Source organism: Lycorma delicatula, chromosome 8 (genome assembly GCF_047948215.1).
Source record: "Lycorma delicatula isolate Av1 chromosome 8, ASM4794821v1, whole genome shotgun sequence".
In the NCBI taxonomy this organism is placed as follows: Eukaryota; Metazoa; Arthropoda; class Insecta; order Hemiptera; family Fulgoridae; genus Lycorma; species Lycorma delicatula.
Genome location: NC_134462.1, coordinates 17,756,508 through 17,780,793, shown reverse-complemented (window position 1 = coordinate 17,780,793; position 24,286 = coordinate 17,756,508). Strand labels below are relative to the sequence as shown.

Below are 24,286 nucleotides of genomic sequence, written 5' to 3'. Positions count from 1 at the left end.
TCTTATAATTAATAACAGATTTTAATTTGAAAGGACTGTACAAATCTGTGGGTTTTTTTTCAGAAAAAGAACTACTAGTGTCTGTTGCAATTATAATTATTTTGTTTTTATTCTTTCAAACTGTATTTGCCACATATTTTATAATTATTATATTTAGTTATATATTTTTGGACATATAATTGTCATTGATCAGTAACATTATTGTAAAATCTGTTACTTTTTTGTTAATTCAAAATAAACTGGTCATAATAACATAGACTGTAATTTAATCAAATCAGTGTTTTTATTATGCTGATATTTATTTGTTGTTTTTTATGTATTTAATGACTGTATATTTTTTTTAGTTTTATTATAATGTACGTATATTTGTTTAAAAGTAATTTTTATTATATTATTATGCTAATTAACAAACTAAAATTTAATAATAAAAAAAAAAGAATTGTTATAAAATAAGTTGTACAGATTATATATTTTGTGTAAATTTTGCTTTGCTATGTATACCTTTCTAGTTTATTATTACATTTATTTTTATATAATAAAAGGAAGAAGTGGTTTTTTAAAATCTTTATGAAAGTAATTTGTAATAATAAGTATTTAAAATCAATTTATTTTACTCCAATATTCTTTAATTAATTATTTTATTATATATATTTTTTTTTATTCTTTTAGTTATATTTTAAAAATTAATTGAGCATTCATCCAATTGTTTTTTTATTTAATTTAATTGAGTGCCAGATTAATTTTGTACAGGCAGTAATTTTAATAATTATCGTTTAGTTATGAGGCAAATTGAAAAGGTTTTATGATGATTAGTGTACCTGGTATTTACAATAAGAGTGGTAAACCATAAGCCTCTATTTTTATTTTATATATCTTTTTTATAATTAATTGCATATTTACATAATAATTTGTATAATATTTTTATTTAATGTTTTTTTAATTTAAAATAAATTATTTAATTTTATAATATTCTTTGTTTTAAATAATTATGATTATTATAATTTTAAATAATTATTGTGTTCAGCCTGTATTTAATTATCATAAAATGTACAGTTTTATTATACATATATTATTAATAGTTTTATTCAGTATATATAAAATAGTTCTTTAAATTGTGTGTATTTTAATATTTCTAAAATTGCAAGTGAAAAATTTATTTTGTTTTATTTCATTTTTAACATAAATGTTTATCTGAATACAGTTTTTAATTTCAATTATTTTTTTATATTATCACCAGAAAGAATATTCATTTTAATATTTTTTTAACTTTAATAAAAATAAACATCATGGGCTTATTATACAAATAATTTTTATTAAATTAATAATTTATAAATAGATATGTAGATAAAATTATATCGCACTACTTGTATTTATAATTTAAAAATCTATATCACTGGTGCTTATTATAATCTATAGAACATCTATAGCATTATGGTGTAAAATTTATATATAATAATATTGAATCTATTTTTTATCAGAGTGGTAAAAATTTATTCAATTACCAGGTTTTCAATGTGCCTATGCTTATCGTGTCAAATTTTATTTTACACATTATTAATTAATTAATATGATTATTTGTATTTATTATTATTGTAGTTTTTCATGTATTTTTATTTATTCAATTTAATTCTTTAATTATTTTTTTTTTCATTAAGTAATAATTATATTGAAGATCACATTTTTTAATCATTTGTATAATAATTTTTTATTTGTAGTAATAAATCAACTATATTTCATTATTAGAAATGTGTTTTGAAATTTGCCTAGATTTTAATATAGATTATTATTAATTAAATTCTAATTTTAATTTTTTTTTCAACGATGAACCTTGATTCAACAAAAATTTTAATTTGCTTGTAACAGAAAATTTACCTTCATTAATTTAAATCAATCTCATTAAAGATTTTACAGTTTTTCATGACAAAATGTCACAAATAAATTAGAAAATAATTCTGTTTATATAATTCATTTTCTTAATTTTTTGATTAAGAAATAACTTTTAGAAATATAGACTACCACCACTTTATAAAATTAGTTGACCAGTTTTATAAATATACAGTTAAAAAAAGAATGATGTAATAGTTCTGAAAGCTCTTCTTCATCAAATAATGAAATTTTTAAATCATGAATCATATAAATTTAATAATTTTAAAATGTATTGAAATATTTAAATTGTAAAACCTTTGTAGAACCTTTTTTTCAAAAAAATTTCCTTCCCAATGATTTTCATATTGGATTTATTGTTACTCAGTCACTCAACGTATGATTTGTACAGTATTTTGAATGTTAATAATTTTTTTTTTTAATTTTAGTTAAAGTATTAAATTTTTTACACTACTACTACTACAATTTTAAAAAAGTTTTGATCGTAACTGTGACCCTATATTACCTTTAAAATAATTTTTAATAGCATATATGTTTAGTTACACTATTTAACACAATTTTTCTTTATTATGCTTGTAACTTAAGTAAAGCACCTGAGATACAAGAGACATTAATCATAACTGGTTTTCTGACTAATTATATTCATTATACTGCCAGTTCCTATGTTAAACAAAATGAAAGTGCTACTTGCAGAGTGGAATATCATCTTATTTCAGTAAGCTAGGTATGCTGATTTTCAAAGAATATACAGTTTAGTGAAGTAGGCAGTGGGAAAACTGCTTCATTGCTCATGCTTTCCAGTTAAGCCGGGAATGGGACCCTATTACCTAAGAATGCTGTGCCAGTTTTAAAAAGGACTTGTTGCTTATATTAGGTCTCCTACAACAATTTTGGTTATGCTACCTAACATATGTGGTGTAGAATAAAATTTTTATTTATAAATTTGAACACAATCAGGAAAAGATTTCAAACACTGACATAAAATGAACAAATTCTGATTATCTACTTTTGGTTATTCCAGTAATAATAAATTAATACAAATTAACAAACTATCAATTTCGATATAATTATATTTTTATTCACATATGAGATGGGAAAAGTAATGTCCACTTCCTTTTAAATTCATAAGTATGGACACTACTATGTGCTTTTTAGGATTTGTACAACAGTTAACAAGACAATATACCTCTGATAATATATATTTATTAACAATCATAAAATTTCAGCCATATATATTAAAAATTATGCAATTTATACTACAATAAAAGCCTTTTACTACACAGAAAATTTGAAATATAAAAAATAAAATGGAAAATTCTTATAAAAATCTATCTAAATAATAATGAATTAATATTAGTTATAATTATGTCTCTTTTATAACATTCTGATATTACATTTTTATTATTATTATTTTTTTTTTTTTAAGTCATATTAATAATTAATTTTACCACAGTTTTTTAATTTTTATTTTATTTTTTCAGTTGATAACTTTTAATTTAAAATTATTAAAAGTTTTAACATTATCTACATTAATTTATGATTATTTTATAATTTAATTCAGAATAAAAAAATAATGTTGAAAAATTAAAATAATATTTTTTTTAAATTCATAAACATTTATACACAATTACAGTAGCTGAAATAGGTCAACATTAAATTTAATGTATTTATGTGAATTTCCTGTATGTCACATAAGCATGCATAAAGTGTATTTCTTTATCCATACTTAAATATAGTGGTGAGATTCATGTCACTTCCTCATTAGAGCCATTCTCTACTGTAAAGAAGAGGCATGGAAACTAGTCTTATAGTTTTTCACATTACTTACAGATTACCAACTTTCTTCTATTATTATTATTTTTGTTTAATTTATCATAAACTAATAAACTTTTTTAAACATGATTTGTTTTTATGGTAAATTTAATTAAATTTCTCAAATATAATATTAAAAATAAAACATCATATATAAAAACTATTCCTTGATAATAACCTTTATTTTTTCATTTATAAACATAATTTATTTTACTAAATACTGACTTTTGACTTCTATGGCTGAGTGTTAGAATATCTGCCTAAAAATTATGGGTTTGAACTCCTTTAATTTTGCAATTGTTACCTACCAAAAAATTAATTTATCATAAAAATAAATGTAGGAGGGAAGTACAATTCGAGGGGCCAACCTTCCCATTTTGAATAAATAACAAAACAAATAAATGGTACCAAAATGTTAAAGCAACTCATTCATTGCTAAGGTATAATTTTAAAAATAATTAATAAAATAAAATGAAAAAATTACACATTGAAATTTATTAGTAGAGTTTTAACTTTAACATTTAATAATTTAAATTAAAGAATAATTTAAATATAAATATTTACATTAAATCACTGTTTTAATACAAATATTCAGTATTTCTTTCTTAAAGATTACTTTTACTTTTACAATTATTTTGTTGTACTGTATCTATACAGTATACCTTATAATGGAAGCATGCTAATCAAGTCAAATTTTGCATGTCAGGATTTTTACAAATCTTGTCATTTCATAACCCCCCTCTAATCATAAAACAAATTTATCATTCAAAAATTCCAGAAGGATATATATATGTATTTATTTATTTATACTGATCTGTGTTTTTCTCTTTGTTAAACCACTTTGTTAACAAATTGTTAATCTTATAAATGTTCTCTGTTCTACTCAAAATATTTAACTATTGACAATAAAATCTGTTTTATGTAATTCAGTCTTTGTCTTCCTTTACAGTTTTACCTTCTTATTATCAAATTAACTTAAAATATATGTCCTAAGATATCACCCACCAACCTAATCTCATTTTTTTTAAAAGACTTTTATAAATACCTATTCTCTCCTTTTAATATTTGTTAATTTTTTAATGTTTGTTTTGGTAATCTGAAAGTATTATTTTTATGGATATAACTCTGCTTTAATGTTTAAATAACACTTATTTCATTGGTAGATCAGGAATGCTGAAAAACTGAGCCATAAAAAAATTTAAAGATTAAATACTAAAGACTTTTTATATTTCATATTTATTGGCATAACCTTCATTAGCTTCCTTCTATGAGTACGAGTCAATGTATTACCCATATCTTTCCTATCAAGTATTTTATACTTGAAAAAAGTAGATTGTAGTCTCTTGCAAAATTGTTTTCTGATTAAATTATTCAGTAAAAAAAAAAGAGTAAAATCATTTCTTCATTTTTCTTTAACTGAATTATCATTTTAGTAATTTTTTTGCGTTTATAAACTTTTAATAAATAAATATAAAACCTACATTTTATTATAAATGACATTATTGATTTAACCAATTCTTCACATCAAAAGTTTTTCTGTATAATAGATGTGCTCAACTGTATACATAAAGCTTATTCCTGTATCTGCCATGTTTTTAGAATTATCTTTCATAGTTATCTCAAAATATAGAATAGTTATAGATGCTCAATTTCTATAAATTGTAATAAAGAAATAAAGCTCTTTTGGTTTAATATGTTATTTATGTATTATTGATTTTAATAACATCAGATAGAATTTCTTATATAGTGACAACAAAGAAATAGAAATTTTCTACTATTTATTGTATTTTACCAAAAAGGACTTTTTTCTTTTAGTTTTATAGTTTCCACTTATAAAATCGCACCACAAAAGCTGCAGATAGTTCATACGTTTATCTATTTTCTGTTCCTTTTTTACTTTATTTTTGTTTTGTAAATTGAGTGTTGGTAGTTGCTTTATACTATTAAAATATACACATCTTATGTTCAAATAGAAATTACTTCTTATTTTTTAAGAAACTGTTCTTCACTACATCAATAAATTTTAATAATTGATAACTACTGATTGGCTCACTACACAATAAATGAACAAAAGATTACTTGTATTTAAATTATCATAATTTTGATAATTATTAGAGACCAAAAAATACTAACAAAAATTTACAAACGTAGTGGCCTTATTTTTTATAGAAAATAATAATAATAAAAATAATAATATTCAGAAAAATTAATTATATTATTCATACATGTAAGTAACTTTAACCTCAAACTATTGTTCATTGATCACATTTTATTTATTCGTTAAGATATTTAGTTTTAGTTCAAATTTGGTTAAAGTAACACCATCTGACCCAAACAAATATTATTTTTAATATTAATTAGGTATTTCAATGACAGTATTAAAATTATTTTTAAAAAATTGAAATTAAAGGCAAGGTGCTGATAAAACTCTGTAGAATATCTCTTATTGTTTACGTCTATCATAAATATTAACTTAACACCTCATTTTAACACACAACAGACTACAATGACTTCTGGCAAGTTGTCTGTAGTATATAATGTTATGAATACCATGTCACACATTTATGGGTCATGCTTGAATACATTTAGGCCATGTAAACCAACAATGGAATTTAGATTAACCATTTATTTACATCCTTTATGGTACATTGTGTTATGCTTTTACATATTATATTATTAAAAAATCAGACTTCAAAGAATAGATTTCAACCAATCTTTTTTATATCATCATTGTTATTTTTATTTATAGATTAATTATTATTTACATTATGACAGTTCTTATTAAAATTTTAACAAAATTAAAGATAAATTTTTTTCACAGTTTACAATAAATAAAACCACTTTATTACTTATCTTATGGAAATTATTGTTGTAATTTAATTATGTTACATGTTTTATTTTCATATTTTTACATTAAAAAAATACATAAAATATAGATTTTTTTTTAAATCAGTCGGCCTGAATGGTCATGTTCACAAATATTGCATATTAGTAATGTGTTAATCATAAATAAATTTTCAATGAAGACCGAGTGTATTACAAAAAATGCTCCAATTAAAAGTTGAAAAAGTAAACTTTTAATTTTAGATAAATAGATATTGAATTCATAATTTTAATAATGTTTAGAAAGTAATATTTTGGTCATTTTCATTTTTTTATTTTTTTTTATTATATTTGAGGTTAATGATTAAAAAATATCTTGCTCAAAATTAAAATTATATTTTAAAAATAATTAATTTATACATTCTTCTACTAACTTAATTCAGTCATAGTTTTTAAAATAAATTTTTAAATATTCAATTTAGCATAAAAAAAGATAATTTATACATATTTTATAATGTTAACACATTTATTGCTGACTGGGTTAGTAAGTATGGGGTACATTTATTGCACATTAATGTATCAGATGGTTTTTTTTAATAAGTTATGATAAACTAAAATTAGATTTTTTTATTTTGTATTAATTAGCTGAGTTAGTGTATTACTCTGTGAACAGATATCTTAATTCCATTTTGAATTTGTTGGTAAAATTTTAATTTTTCACTCAATGCTTTTCTTAAATATTTCCATGAGACATTGTTTAAGTCCAAAATATATTTTCATAGAGTTGCTAAAGTTAGCAATTTTTAGATTCTGTTCAACAGTTTGAAAAATCTATATGAATTAGGTATATCATGCTTATCTTGTTTTACTCTTTTAATAAGGGTGATTAGAGGAAGAAAAAATTTGTTTAAATATTAATATTTGGTTTTAAACATAACATAACAAACATAACATTTGGTTTTCAAAGTTCTAACATAATTAGATAAATGTGTAGAAATGCACCCATAATTGGGGATGGGTAAAAAGAAAACACCCAAAATATGTTTTCATAGAATGCAGAGTTCTGAAGATGTATGAGAATGTAGAGGTAAATTTTGTACTACTTAATTCTCTTAAGAATGGGGAACTCATTAACTTGGAGGAAATTTTACCCATTTTGAAATAAATATTCCTGACATATTTCGGCATTCTTTTTCAACTAGAGAAAAATATACTGGTTTTGAAAAATCAGCCTGCACCCCTTTATTAATGAGCAAGAATATAATCCCTTCTTAATGGTAGTTAACAACTTAAAGGAAATATTCCCTGCCATATTTTAAGGTTCCAGATCCTCTAGTCTTGGTGTACTCCTCCTTAATGTCCTTTTAATTTAACTTCTTAGGGGTTGTTAATATAATTTTTGCTTACTTTTACTAGAGTTTCATAGAAAAAATTATGCTAACTTTAACTTTCTAACCATTCAGGAAATAAGTAGAATCGGTGTTAAGAGAACCAATGAGGGCTTTCCATTACATAGATTAACAAAGAAAGACTTACTCAGAAATATTTGTTTTCTTACCTATAACTTGTAAATAACTTTCTAATTAAAATCATGTAAATTAAAAAAAATCTTTACCTGGGTTTTTAAAAGCTAAACAAATGTAAAACTGCATACAGAAATAATAATAAAATTATCTTTTTCTTTTTATTTATTTTAATAAATATTATTTTTTGATTATTTATAAAAAAATATCCTTTTCTTTTAGTAACAATGAATGTGTTAATAAAATGTATTATTTGTTATGTGTTGTGTTATATCTTATAAATGTGTTCATTGTACTAATATTTACACGAACGTAAGACAATATTAGTTAATGTTAAAAAAAGAATTAAAAATAAAACTAGAATTTATAAAATACGAGTATATATTTTTTCTCCACTGCTTACACACTTTAAAGGCTATTATATACATTACTAGATTCACTAAACTAGAAATTTCATTTTACTTTTAATTTAAAAATATTACTTGTTATAACAATAATTTTGAATTTCATAAAAAATAATTATCCAAACACTTAAAAATATTGGAAAGATTTTAACCTAGGCATGTGTTCAAGCATTATTTCTTATATTTTTTTATTTTTAATGTATATAAAAGGTATATTTTAAATATTTTTAAAATAAAAATTTGCTGGACATAAATAAAAAATAAAGCATGTTAAACAGTAAATTTATTGTACATTACTATTATTAATATTATTTTATTATTAAACTGTTATTAATATTAGCACATTAAAAATAGATATACAAAAAAATATTATTATAATATGAATTTATTGTAAGAAGATGTAATTAGTTAATTTTATGATAAAATTTATTTTTGCCTTAAAAATAAATGATAAATTCAATATTTGTCTTATTAGTTATAATAATAATTATATTAACGTACTATATTTGTAATTTTAAAAAAATAATTTATATTATGAATTATAAAATTATGCTTTAAAAATTAATTTATGTTGTTTATTTTTATTCTTGTTTTTATTTTTATGTTGTTTATTTGACTAAAAACTATTCTAAAAAGTTCTAAAACCTAAATACTAAAAGTTTTTTTGTTGGATTTTTCTGGGCGAAAAACACTTCGACATTATCATCGCCTGAACACAATGTATGAGGTGTGTGAGAAAAGTAATGAGACTGACTTTTTATTTACCAAAGTTTTTATTTTTTCAAACAATATTATCTCCTTCAAAGTAGTTCCCTTAGGCAGCTATACACCAGCAGAGTCGTTCCCAGTCCTGGTAGCAGCACTGGTAGGCTTCAACTGGTAGGGCTTTTAACTGGTCGGTCACAGTCTTTTTAATGTTCTCCAGAGTTCCAAAATGACGTCCTTTTAAGACATATTACAATTTTGGGAAAAGGAAAATGTCACAAGAACTCAGGTGAATAGGGGGGTTGAGGAACTGTAGGAATATGTTTTGAGGTCAAACATTCCCTGATGGAAATGGCTGTGTGACACGGGGCATTGTCATGATGAAGCATTCACTTCTCTGCAATGACTGGTCTCACGAGAATCATTCTTTTCCTGAGCCTTTCAAGGACACCTTTGTAAATTACTTGGTTGACAGTTTGTCCTGGAGGAACAAATTCTTTATGCATGATACCCCTTCTGTCAAAAAAGCAAACCAGCATGGTTTTGATCTTTGATTTGCTCATTCTGCATTTTTTCGGTCGAGGAGATGACAGAGTGTGCCACTCTTCGCTTGCCGCTTTATTTCAGGATCGTATTCAAATATCCAGGATTCATCACCTGTGATCACATGATTGAAGAATTCTTGGTCATTGTCAATCCTCTCAAGAAGATCAACACACACGTTTCTTCGATTGTCCTTCTGTTACATTGTGAGGTTTTTCGGGTCCAATTTTGCACAAACCTTTCGAATGTCCAAATCATCTGTCAAAATTTGATGTATGGTAAAAGTGTTTAAATTTAACTGTTCACTCATCATCCTTATTGCTAAACGGCAGTCTGATCTCATAAGAACCCTCACACGCTCAACATTTTCATCAGATTTTGAAGTTGAAGGTCTACCTGAGCAAGGTTGATCTTCAATGTGTTCTTGGTGTTCCAAAAATGATTTGTGCCAGTGGAAAACTTGTGCTCTAGATAAGCAATGTTCCCCATAGGCTTGTTTCAATTTTTCAAAGGTCACACTCGCGGATTCTCCAAGTTTAACAAAAAACTTGATTGCACAACATTGCTCTAAATTCCAATGCTCCATTTTTGTAACACATAACTAAAACAGAACTTCACTGATGGCGTTGTCAAAAATAATGTGTGTTGGCTGAATGGAGTTGAAACTCATACTGAGCATGTGGAAGCGATGAACAAACCGGTCTAGCACAGACCGGTAGACACAGCGTTGCCAGATCGCTTGCAGTGTTACCAATCTCATTACTTTTCTCATACACCTCGCACGTGTGTTAAAAAACTAAATGTTAAAAATTCACAGTTAAAAATTAATTAAAAACAAAAATATCTTTAAAAACAATTAAAATACATTTTGAAATGAAAAAATCCTGTAGCGTATGCTTAGATCAAAATAAAACACAATAACACTATATATCTGATTAAGATAACATTACCATTTGCTTTACATCAGATAACATAAATAGTTGAGACACAGTAATTCAAATATTGGAATATAAATGGTCAGCCCTAAGGAATCGTAAAACATAAGATAACTTCATTTCATCATCCCCTAGAATACTTAGAATGCTAGTCTCTAGCGTAAACTTCTGATATAATGCCGCATAACAGATATAATCCACAAGGCTATGGTGTATTGTCAATCACCAGTCGCACCGAGCACAGACTGGTGCATCTGTTTGAGTCATCAGACATCCATCAGTGAGCTTAGTGTGCTCTATTCGCAAATGGTAGATAATAATCTCCTCTTGACGGTTAATTCTGCATGAGGAGCTCCATGGTGAAGCAGGGTTCTTAATTGGGCAAAGTTTGGTTTCATTCCATTCACTTTGCCACTTATCATGAACTACCCTTTTCAGGAAACAGACAAGATCGTTAGATGTGACATGATCGGTGAAAGGAGGCTGGAAACAAGCCTCCTTAGCAGCACAATCTGCACAATTACCTGAAATTACTGTAAGACTGAGGACCCAGCAGAAGCTCACTGTTGTATTAGTTCTAGTTATGTGCAAAATGACACAATGAATCTCACACACATCACAGTGTCTAGAGAACATGTCATTAATCCCTTGTAGGGCGGTGTATTGTGCACATTGCATTTGAGAGAGATAGACTGATAGGTCAGGATCATATATATATATATATATGTATAAATAGTAAACAAAGTTATACAAGATGTTTTCGTAAAGAAATGACATCTAACTGTTCCACCTGTCCTATCAATCTATTTTCCTCGCACACAATGTGTACAGCAATACACCACCCGCTATAGCATTAAAAGTGGTGAAAGTTTAAAAGGTATGGATGTTCTAAAATGAGCCAATGGAAAAACAATGGTGGTATTACATAAAAATGACATGCATTAAAAAAAAATACTGCAGCCAACATATTAAAGAGCCAAAAGAAAAATAATTTTTTTTTTCTGATTCAACTTTTTATTAATTCTGTTTTTTTTTTAATAAATTAAAAGGTTTATTTAAAATTTTTTAATTTAAATATTATTTAAAATATGGATAGGTTTATAAAAAATTTTGCTTGTGAAAAAAAATAGCCATTCACATGAAACACAAAGAGGAAAAACCTAAATTATAATAGAAGTAAAAATGGAAAGTTGAGATACCATATAAACCACTTTCTACTAAGATAGTGAGCTAAGGATTTCTGTAATGGTGAAATTTGTAATATTTCTACTATCTTAAACTTCCCAATTTTCTGGTAGATTCTCATGAAAGTATTTTAAATATCTGTATGACTCTCTTTTTTCTTTTTTTTTAATTTAACCTCTGGAACGCTGTAAGGTATTACTTCAGAGGATGATATGTGTGAATATAAATGAAGGGTTGTCTTATGCAGTCTCAGGTTGACTTTTCCTAAGATGTATGGTTAATTGAAACCTAACCACTAAAGATCACCAGTATCCACAATCTAGTATTCAAATCCGTATAAAAGTAACTGCCTTTACTAGGATTTGAACCTTAGAATTCTTGACTTTGAAATCAGCTAAACTGTGATAACTAGTTCACCACTAGGCCACACCAGTGGGTTACCTATCTGTGCAACTAGGTTTTATAAAAATACAGTATTAAGCAATGATGACAAAAAATAAAAATAAAAACCTTGTAAGCAGTGTATGTACCAAATGTACTTTTTTTATCTTCTCTTAAATTATAAGTGAAATGCACATTAGCAATTTGTATGATACTGATATTATCAAAAATATAGTAATTACATAAATTAGAAATGATGATGCCTTGTTTACTAACAGTAAGGAAATAACAGTAAAAAATAGTGACAACTATATTGAAAAACACAGTATAGTGAAATGCATTTTAATGACTGTGTACCTACAATAAGGGACAGCACATACAAAAATAAAAAAAAAGTCATAAGCATAATAATGAAAAACATACATAATACCAACATAAAGAAAATTACACACAAAATTGGAAACATTTTCAGAAAATAGATTATTGCATCAACTTCAAAACTATAAAAAAATAAATGATATCATTCAATACAGGAATACCAATACCATTCCAGGAATCCATACACATTAAATAGAAATATACTACAACACCCAAGTGTATACTAATTAGAGACTACAGTGATAAGCTAAATATATTGTAAATCATTTGTACATTTATTCATATATACACAGAAAGTCCTATCTTTTTGTTTTAGACCTTTCATTTCCAACTTTAGATAAAGAAATTTTACAGAGAGATCAAAGAATGATATAGGAATATGAGGTTACAGTGGGGGATATAGTGATGCCTTTTGATGATGAGCATTGTCATTTGACAACCAACTGTAATCTATCAACTGTGGATATCAATTTTTTATTGAGTTATTAGTCTGCAATTAATGATTTAAAAGCAATTTATTATTTAATTTATAAAAATCTAAAAATTATTTGGTCATTACAGATAATTGTGCATACAATATTAAAAAAGAGAATCAATTATCCCATCACTATCAACTAGTAAAAAGTGAACTAGAATATTAAAGAATTAGAAAACTAAAGAACTACTAAAAGTATAATTAAATATCAAGTTATATGTGTGTATTAGACTCACTGATGATCAAACATGTTAATAAACTTTAACATTGGATTGTAATGTTTTAGTAGTTGGGTAACCTTAAAAAAATCTGATATAGATAACACATGACTTCCTTATATGCCTATTAAATTACATTTACACATTTTTTTTTTTTTTTTTAATGAAAAGTACATAAAATTTTATTTCGTTAAAAACTTCTGATTTATTTTTAACTGAATTATTATTCATCATATTTTTTTTTTTACAATGAGTTGTTAATAATTATTAATAAATCAATATATTTAAATTAAAAAAAAAAAAAAATAAGAAAGAGATAAATCTGATTTGAACTGATGTGTTTTCCCCTTCATTAATTAAAATTTTATTTGGCTGTAACTCTGGAATCAATGAAAATAAGTACCATTTATGATATATGGTTGAAAAGATCTCAATGAAGGCTTATTACTGCAGTTAAGAAAAGTCCAGAATCTATATTTTTTGTATTTTGGGCTTTTTTTTGATACTTTTGGTTCAGTCGATTGCAGTCAAAAGGAAAGATGCACAATTAGATGTTTCAATAGTCCTAAATCCAAAATTTCAACATCCTATGGCTAATCGTTTTTGAGTTATGCAAGATATATATGTATGTACATATGTATGTATGTACATACAGACATCATGTCAAAACTAGTAAAAATGGGAAACCAAAATTTTTCGCGATCACAATACTTTCTCTACTTTGTACAAGGAAGTAAAAAGGAATGACAAGAGTTAAAATAGCACATGAAAATATAAATAAAACTTGTTTATTATAATTAATATTTTTATTTTTATTTTTTTGGCTGTGTAGCTATAATGAAGGGAAATAGATTAAGTGTGTCAAGATTCTCCATGTCACATTTTTGCTGATCTGACATTTCATTACATTCTCTCTAACAAAAAAAAACACAATTTTGGCACTGAAAAAAATCCTGTAGGCACATATGTAAATAAGGGGTCATTCAAATTGAGTGCAACAAATGACAGATTGTGGTGGCAACATTGATTTTTATTTTTTTTAACTTTTCAACCGTCATTTGTTTTCAGTAGTTTATGACAAATCATCATGGAATGTTAACGCCTCAACAATGTTTACAAACCATAAAATTTATTATCAAAATATAGAATTTGTTACAGATATATTTCATGTGCTTCACAATATTTATGGTGCATATAATGGGCCGAACAAAATCACACAATTCATAGTTTGGTTAAAAAGTTCAAAGAGAAATTTTCTCTTCTTAATGTTAAACACCTATTCAAAAAATAAATGCAAAGAATCAAGAGAATATTGCTGCTTAAGTGCAAGTGTTTGTGAAATTCAAAATTTATTGATATCATATTGTTCTTTCCCTTTCTTCAATAATATAATGGTGAAATTTGCATAAAGACCTTGGTCTACACCCATATAAGATTCATTCTTGAGTTAATTCTTTAACTCAAGAATTAAAATATATTTTGTGTTGATGGTTGCTGATTGGACTCTAAGCAGCTTGAAGTGGATCCAAATTTTCATCAAAAAATCATGTTTTCTGATGAGGATCATTTTTGGCTTGATGGCTTTTTAAAGAAGCAAAATTGCTGTATTTGGTATAATTCCAGTCCACAAATGATTCAATAGCAATAATTACAACAAAAAAAATCACTATTTGGGGTGGATTATAGACTGGTGACATCACTGGGTCTTTTTTTATAAATGAGCAAGATGTTGTTACACCAATTAGTGAATGCTGTCAAGCTGTGATTTGTGATATTTTGTTTCCAAATTGGAAAATTTTGATTTGAATGTAATATGGTTTCAATAGACTGGTATCACACAGGTGCTGATACAATTCAGTTACTGCATCAAAATTTGATGATTGATAATTTCACGAAATGGTAATGTCAATTTTCCACCAAGATTGTGTGATTTGACTCACTTAGACTTTTTTTCTCTGGAGTTATATTAAATCAGAAGTCTATAGCAACAAACCAAAAATGATTGATTACTTGAAAGCAAATGTTAGATGTGTTATTATTGAATTCAAGTTGACCATTTCAAGTGAAAGTGTCAAAATTTTGTTAATAGATTTGGCTGTGTCAAGCAAAGCCATGGATGCTATATGAATCATAGTGTTTTTCGAACATAACGTAATGTTGTTACACTAGTTCAAAACATCCTAGTAAAGGCAGTTACTTTTATATGGATTTGAATACTAGATCGTGGATAATAGTGTTCTTTGGTGGTTGGGTTTCAATTAACCACACATCTCAATAATGGTCGAACGGAGACTGTACAAGGCTACACTTCATTTACACTCATACATATCACCCTCATTCATCCTCTGAAATAATACCTGAATGGTAATTCCTGGAGGCTAAACGGGAAAAAGAAAGTAGTTCGGAAAAAAAAATTTTTTTTGATATTATACATACATTTTTTTTACTACAATCTTACTTTTTGCGCTGAAAATAAAAAACCTATACATTAAAATCATAATCATTTGGTATTCTGCCTAGCAGCAGGTCACTTGCACTACTGCTATCTCCATCCATTTCTGTCCCAAACTTTTTTCATCTCCTGAAGTTTACAATCTTCATCTCATCTTTCTTCTTTCTTGCTTACTTTCTCTTTCAACTGAATCTTCCAGTATGACTGTCAAGAATCCATTACCTCTTACCACATGTCAGAAATGGTTTCCTTTTTTTTGTTACTTCCCATATAAGTGCTGTTTCTGATTAATCCTGTTTGTTGCTACCTCATTCCTCACACTATCCATCCATCTTAGCTTTCTCCATACCTACATCCCAAAATCCTCAATCTAGCCTTTTTCCCTCTTCCTCACTGTCCGACCTTCAATTCCATACTCTGCATACCTTAGCATTTGAATTATTTCTTCCTTAATTCAAGTGCAAACTTTTACTGCATAGTAATTCCAAGAACATATGTGTAGGTATATTGGTTTTTCTTCTTTTTTTTTCTCCAGTTTGGCTGGTCTTATTTTGATGAAATTTGGCATAATGATTTCTGTATGTAGGGCATTGATGCCATTTAATCTTGAAAGATGCAAATCTCATATCTTAAAATTTTACTCAAATGGTTGGAAAATTTGTAAGCATAATTTAAGGCTCTACTCTTAACTAAGAGTAGGGCCCTTTAAATAACTACTTTCTGATTATGTTTGAACTTCAAACCCTGATAAAGGAAGGCGGTGCAAAATCCCTTTTAGGTAGATTTTGTAAGAAACCTACCTATTTTAATGGGTACCATGATTCAACTTCTGGATAATTTCGACACATCTTCTCGTTTCACATCCCCCAGACCCCAAAACCACCGTCAGTTCCAAGGTTTATATATATATATCTCACTTTCTTGTGGACACGATAACTGCTGTAATTTTTCACCAATCACTTTCAAATTGATATAAAATAAAACGACCCAAAATATTGGTCGAGTTCGTTAATGGGCTAGATCGAACCATGGGGGTGGAAATGGGGAGGCTTTTTCGAAAAAACAAAATATTGCTATAACTTTCTTATTAAGTGAAATATCGAATTCGTTTAAAGTTTCTATTATTTTTTGGATAAGGGCCTAAAACTTATCTAAGTAAAGTTTTTTGATATCACCAACCATTAGCCCAGGGGTGGAAAAAATATGGTTTCAAAAACAAAAAAAAATCATACCTCCCTTAATAGGTACAGTATTGAATCGATTTAAAGTGGTCATTAGTGCTCTAAACATTACCTAAAACTTTTTCTGAAACAATTTTTGATATGACCAACCCTTACGGAAAGGGATGACTAAAATATTGTTGGAAGTGTAAAAAGATGGTGCTTGTTGTATGCTAAACATGTGAAATATTTTTTCACATGCAACCATTGTCGTATTGAGTAAATTTGAAGTTTTTCTTAACTTTAAGGTGGAAATATTTTGTATCTCCTATTAAGGTGGAAATCTTTTTTATCCCTTAGCACCGGTGAATTCTACCTTCGCTTTCCGGCATGCCGAAAGAGATTTTTTTCTTTCTTATTGGAAAAAAAATATATTTCAAGTAAAAATGTGAGAAAAGAGATTACAGAGAAAATAAATTAAAATAAAATTAATTTGGCACATTATAATTAGCCTTATCATAGTAATAAATTAGTTACCATTTCACTATGAGCATTAACAATTTTTTTTTTCTTTTGAATATTGGCTTTAATAATTATTTACTGTCCTGATTAAAACTATCCTACAGTAAATAAAATAATTTTATTACTTCATCATATTTATCTTGTTTTGTTTTTTGCAGTCACCTAGAATGTTTATTTGCAACATCTTTTGAATACATTAATGTTTTATTTTTGGTTTTAAGCAAACAACTTACGTAAACAAATTATACACATGTACGTATGTATATTTGTAACAAATAAGTTTAAAAATAGATAAGTATGAAATGACCTTGGTTAGAATCATTAGCTATTTAAGAGGGAAATCAGATTATTTTCTCCAAAACTCAGTACTAGCGTAATTTGCATATTTTAAATGATTTTCATTTACAGCTACTTTTCCAGCATTTCTAACATTAAAGTATTAAAATGTTTGATAAGGATAACATTTCAACTACTTGATTACATTTAAGATTTTGGCGTTAGTTAAAAAAGTGTGCGTTTTTTATCTGCATATATAATAACTTATAATAAAGTTTGAAAACCAAACTCCTTCCTGATTAGAAATTAATACCAAGCGATTCTGCAGTAGCCGAACAAAATGGTCAAATAAAATTAATCTGATGTATTAGAAATGCTAGTCGTTTTTTGCCCGTTCATTCATAAAGAATTCAGGAAATAAGAAAAAACGTGAATTGTCCTTAAATGACTTGTAACTATTACTAATTATAATTATCCCAATACAAATATTTATGTTACACCGATCGGTGTGATCAGTTAACGGCTTCAAACAACAATATCAAGAAATATTGACTGGTTGTGTCTATGTTTACTAGATACTGTTTAAGTATTAAAAATCTACTGATTTGGTTTTGTAGATAGAGATACTCTTAGCCTTAAATTTGTGTATTAACAAGAGGCGTTTTATTTTTCAGTCTGAAGTAGATGATGGTATGGTTGATTGAAGGTCGCGTATAACTTTAAGTGTTGAAAAGTTGTTTATGCTATTCAAGGAATGACGATTTATTTATCGAATTCTTGACAGTTCTATTAGAAAGAAAAAACACGTTTACGTAAATATTTATATTATAGCATGTCGTCGTTATTTGCATCGCAGTACCTGAAACTTATTTATTAATTTTACCATTTATATATGCGTTGCGTGAATAGTTAATTCAATTTCTCTTTTTATTGTGGAAAGATATAGCCGACGGCGATATTTGTTCAATGCATTAGATTGGAGTGGGAGTGTAAAGATTCTATCGCATTACAGCAAGCAGCCAAGCAGGCTACAAAATTACCTGCAGGCTGCGTGGTGCGAAGGACGGAAATACCAACCAGGTATCGAGATTTCGATTGTCGATTTAGTTAGTTTGGTGGTCGATCCAGTAGCCAAAGGAGCCGTTCTTGGAATTCGTCCATTTGCTCTCTATTTTGTAACCGTATTTTTATTTAAACTGTTGATTTACGCAACGTTTGTAGTTACTTTTTTAAACAAGATTGAATTGCCTAACTACAAATTGTGCAGTGTTTCATGATGACTTATTTCTATTTTGTAAAGTGAAGAGTTAAGAGCGTTGGTTTTGTTTTAAAATAATGCTGTAACGTTCGTAAGTATTTTTATAAGTGGTAGTTACTTTTAAATATAGATGAGCTCATATTCTTTCCAAAATGTCAATGCTAAATATAGTGAATAATTCTGCAGGTTTATATTGATAACCTTAAAATATGAAGAAGGCCTTCCAATAAAAAATCCTCAGTAATTTTGGAATATTTTTATTAATTGCTAAGTATCATGTCTTTTTGAATCCCATGTCTGTTTGTAGACTTGTGTTTACTATATTGTACTTTCCTTATCGTAACCCTAATCAAGTTAACTCATTTTTTGGTGTATAGACCGTAAGTATGTATTACAACATTCTGTGTTAGATTCTTTTAACTGGGAGATTAAAAAAACATGATTTGTAATACTTAAAGTGATTAAAAATGGTCATTTGCAATAGTTCACAAATAATAAATTTTCTTATGGAATAGGAGAACTATCAGAAGGAGTTTTGGATTTGACCGATCTTAAGCCTCCCTTTTTGTAGTATGATTAATTCTAACTGTTTAGAATTTTAAGAACAACTGTTACTGAAAATCGTTTATTCAATAGCAGGAATTAATGACAAATTAACATACAAACCCTCAGTTACGTTGATGATTTTCATAACATACTAACCCACTTCCTGTTCATAAACATAATGCTCATTATCATAGTATAGACCCATTGATTGATACCTATCACATTTAATAAGCCAAACTATCTGCCCAGATTTTTTGAATTAGGGTGTAAAGACAGTTACATTTTGTATTCATGTAATGATTTTAATTTTATTTTTTTATATTCTTAAGCTACAGGCCAAGTATTTGAAATATAACTAATCTAGTTTGTTTTGTGAGTTAACCTTCTGCCCAAGGAAGGCAAGCAGAAATATTCTACTCCACTGCAACAAGAAGACCCATTTAATAACTTTATCTTCTAAAAGTTCTACTATTCCAAAGGAAGATTTATTATTTATGAACTATTACAAATGACTGCACTGCCTTTTTAATCCATCAGTTAAAAGAATTTAAGTATTTATCTACCTTGAGGTTAAAAAATTGCTTTGGATTTAATTAATCAGTCTTTATAAATCAGAAAGTCTGTGTATGTTTTTACAGATATTTATTTAAATCTTAGGAACCACTGGGATGATTAAAATGACCCTTTTATTCGTAAACTTTAACAAGTTTGTATCCTGACCAATTATTTGATGCCATAGTAGATATGCTTAGAATCGTGACAACATAAATCTAAATTTTAGAAAACATGTTTGGACGGCGGGTCACTTTTGCTAGGTCAAAGTCCGCCGCACATAAGTGCTCTAGTCCATTAGCAATCTTTTTATGAGTAATGGCGACCTGTTCAGATGGTAATCTCATCTTTGGAGAAAGGAATAAACCATTAACTAACCTTAATAGTCATCAGAGCTGTTGAAGATAACTGCTGGCAATCTTTATAAGGTGATTATTCAACATTCACATGATATAACACGTGGTGTAGTCTTTCTCTGTAGTGACTATATTTCTGTTTTAATATAAATTTGGCCAAGTGTCATACAAGATGGTTTAAGTATTTGCATACCTTGGTAATTTATCCCTTACCTCTCTCTACAGAACATATTACCATCTGAACACGTCTCAGTAACTAACAAAATTGATAGTTTATTAACTGGAGTACTGCTAACGTGGCATGGACTTTGATCTTGAGTCACTTGCTGTCCAAACTACTTTCTGGCATTTAGATATTGTGTTTTCCTGATCCTAAGCATACATACCATGGTATATTACATTATGAACAAAATTGAAGTTGATCGAGTAATGCTAACAATTACCATAAGTTTTTTTGGTGTAAATTAAGTGAGGAATAAGTCTTAAGTCTAATTGAGGGTGAAGTATTCTATAGTGGTTTTTTTATGTAGTAGTAGTAGTAGTAGTAGTGTAGTATTTCTGGTTAAATTGTTATATGCCCAGGAAACATTGGTACTATGTCTGCCACAAATACATCTCCATTTTGTAAGTCTGCACTAGATGTCATTAGTCATCTAGTAACACTTTGTTAGTTGACAGTATATCACTAACATTTTATTACTGTAATTCAAGCTTAACAAGTGATTCATTATTTTACCCAATAACTTAACTTGGTTCTTTTCCGTTAATTCACTACCACTTTAAATATAGTGAAATCCGCTTATTGTGATCAATATGACACTGTAACTTTTGATAACAATAACCAATTGATAATATTAAGCAAAGGATGAAAAAAAATTATTACACAATATTACAAACCTTTATTTTTACACAAAATGACAATGTACACATTTTTACATGTTAATTTAAAAAAACATAAATTTATTTAAAAAATTCATTGATAGTTGTTTACTTTTTATTGGAGTTAATCAACTCCTCAATGTAGTCTTTGTACTCATAATGTTTGGTCTTGAAATTGAACACCACGATGAAGAATTCTCAAGGCATCTTCCATCTCTGTGTTAGTTGATGAATCTTGAGCTTCTTCATCCTCAGTTTCTCATTGCATTCATTAATTTTTGTTGATGTGGATTGATCAGTAACTTCCATACATACTTATGTCATTATAGCTGTCACTTCAATAACCTTGTTAATATCAACCCAGTTTTCGAACTCAACTCTAGGCATATCACCTGAAGTTTCTAATTGTATTTCATCTGAGTTGAGTTCTACAACAGCAGATTCATCATGGATCTTTGAAAATCCACTTTCTCTGTAGCAGTTTTCAACTCTTGTCTTTGAGACATTCTTCCATGACATTGCTAGCAAGTGCAGTGCTTCTAAAAAAAAAATCTTTTTTGCAATTGCATTTCTGATTTATCTTTAATTCCATCAAGCTCAGCTATAATTTTTTCTCTAATTTTCCTATAGTAATAGGCTTTTAATGTCTGTGTTATACCTTGGTCGCATGGTTGGATTATCAAAGTAGTTAGTATTTTATATTTTGTAAACACAGTTTGTTAGAGTGTGCTGTGGAGTTGTCTTCTAATAGGACAATTTTTCATCTTAATTTTTGATCCCTCTTAATTAACCAATTGTTAAAAATAAAAAAATGTCATCCAAGCATTAGCACTAGAAAAGTACTCAACAGGCAAATTTTTGACACCTTTAAAGCACTGTGGGTTTTTTACTTTTGTCAATAACTAAAAGATCTCACTTTTCTATCACATTGGCACAACAAGAACTGTCACGTGCTCTTTCAAAGTTTTAAATCTTTTGCAAGTTTCTTTTTTTTAACAAATAGGTATGCTCAGGTATCACACAAAAATAAAGCCCAGTTTCATTTGCATTATGGATATCCTGGGGTGAATATTTGGCAATAATTTTTGGCCACTCGGTTTTTATCCATGCACTAGTTGCTATGAAATTGGAACTTTTTTCTTCGCCATGAAGTTGTTTTTAAACAATACTCTCTTGCCTCTTCCACCCATTGAACAATCCGTCAGTTGCAGTGAAATATTGTTTGCCCATAGTTTTTACTCATTCTTCTGCCTTTTAATGCGTAATATGTCCACTAACTGAAGCATTCTTTTCACAAACATTCCTGAACCAAATTTTTAATGCCGACTCAACTTGAATGTCTTTCCCAGATTGATTTCTCTTTTGATCCATTTGAAATTTGCGAAGTTTCTATACATGCTCAATTTTTTTAAGATTTTCGTAAGATCAGTTGCAAAATTTTTAAGTACACAACTGCATTCCATTAACTCATTTTATGCAACTTATTAAAGTGCTCTAAATTTCCTTCTTTTCTTGAAAAGATAAAGCCATACGTTTTTTCTTTCATCTACTTGGATGTGTAGGGTTATTTATGATGAACTTTATATAGTCTTTTAACTCAATAGTTATAGTTGTAGTTCACTTCAACAGATCACAAAATAAATCGCAACAGAATACACTTTATATAATCTTTAAAAATCATTATTTATGATGCACTTTTTGTAGTCTTATAGTTCAGCACTTCACATTAACAAATCACAGAATAAATTAGATAAATCAAGACAGCATCATATTGTCACCAAAAATGTAATTCTAGTTGGAAATTGAAGGCTCTTGAAAATGAAGGGCAAAGAAATGTACACCTTAACACTGTCTCACCTTTAAAGCTACTTTTCTCAATATAATAAGATAAAAGACGAAGAGACCTTTTTCCGTAGAAAATTTAATTTCAAATACTGTAAGTAGTTTCCAAATTTGATTTGACCAGTAGTTTAGCTATAGTAAAGTTTAGTATTAGCAAGGAATGTAATATAGTTGTTGCTGCAAGCCGTTAAAACAGCCACCATCTTGAAACCGTTAAACATTTTGTAAGGACAGTAGTTCTGTGTTCTTTCCACATATAAAAACTATGTTCATGCAGAATTTCAGGTCAGTGGTTGAGTATTTTTTTGCTTGAAAGAGTAACAACAGACTCACAGACACAGTTAAACTTGTATAAATAATCTGTGGGAATCGTTACATAATTTTTTAACAGTTAAACATAGAAAAATTAAATTCAGCAACTGCTTCATTTCTTAATGATTTATTTTTTAATATGAGCACCACATCCCAAGCATTCAGGGTTTCCCTTTGTGGGGCCCACAAAAATTTAAGTGAAAAGAGTATGTAGTGTGACAGATCATTTAAAGGGCATTGTAATGCAAAAGTTTTGGCATAAAAAATTGGATTACGACAGCCCTATTCTATTTATATCAATTTTTTTGTTTTTCAATATTCTTTAAAATAGTATCACAACTGTACCCTTTTCATTTAACATTTTTTTAGTTGCCATCTGGTGGTTCATATTGAAAAATATTCTACATTTAACTGTTGAAAAATTATTTAGGGAGAATTATTTTTTTTTAAATTATTCATCGGATTGATTGTAATCTTTTATCTTTAAATATGAATAAAACCATTGTATTATACTTCTCAGGTATAACTAGCATTGCTGATTGTGTGAATACAATTCTCATTAATAATGACACATTTCTGTTACTCATAAACCAACATTTTTTAATATTTTAATAGATGACAAGCTTTCTCGGAGGATGATAAAATTGATTTCACTTGCAACAAAGTCAAGACTTACTGTTTTGCTATAAAGTGCCTTAATAAAACACTAAACTTGTTTTCATTATTAAATTTATTATGTCTACATACTCATACATAAATGTCTTATGTGTGTCATTTCTTTGGGCTCCCAGAAAAATCATATTGAGATTTATTTAAATGCACACATGAAATAATACAAGGTAAATATATTAAACTTAAAAAAATA

The 24,286-nt window shown here is 27.4% G+C and overlaps 1 protein-coding gene across 1 annotated transcript in view; it reads left to right on the top strand.

The window, feature by feature from the left end:
• Positions 1-18,680: 18,680 nt before the first annotated feature.
• The window catches only part of LOC142329463 (protein twisted gastrulation-like), a 37,416-nt gene continuing 31,810 nt past the window's right edge, over positions 18,681-24,286 (top strand). The window contains exon 1 of the mRNA XM_075374120.1: positions 18,681-19,025. The gene's annotated coding sequence lies outside the window, so the exon portion shown is untranslated. The remainder of the gene's footprint in view (positions 19,026-24,286) is intronic.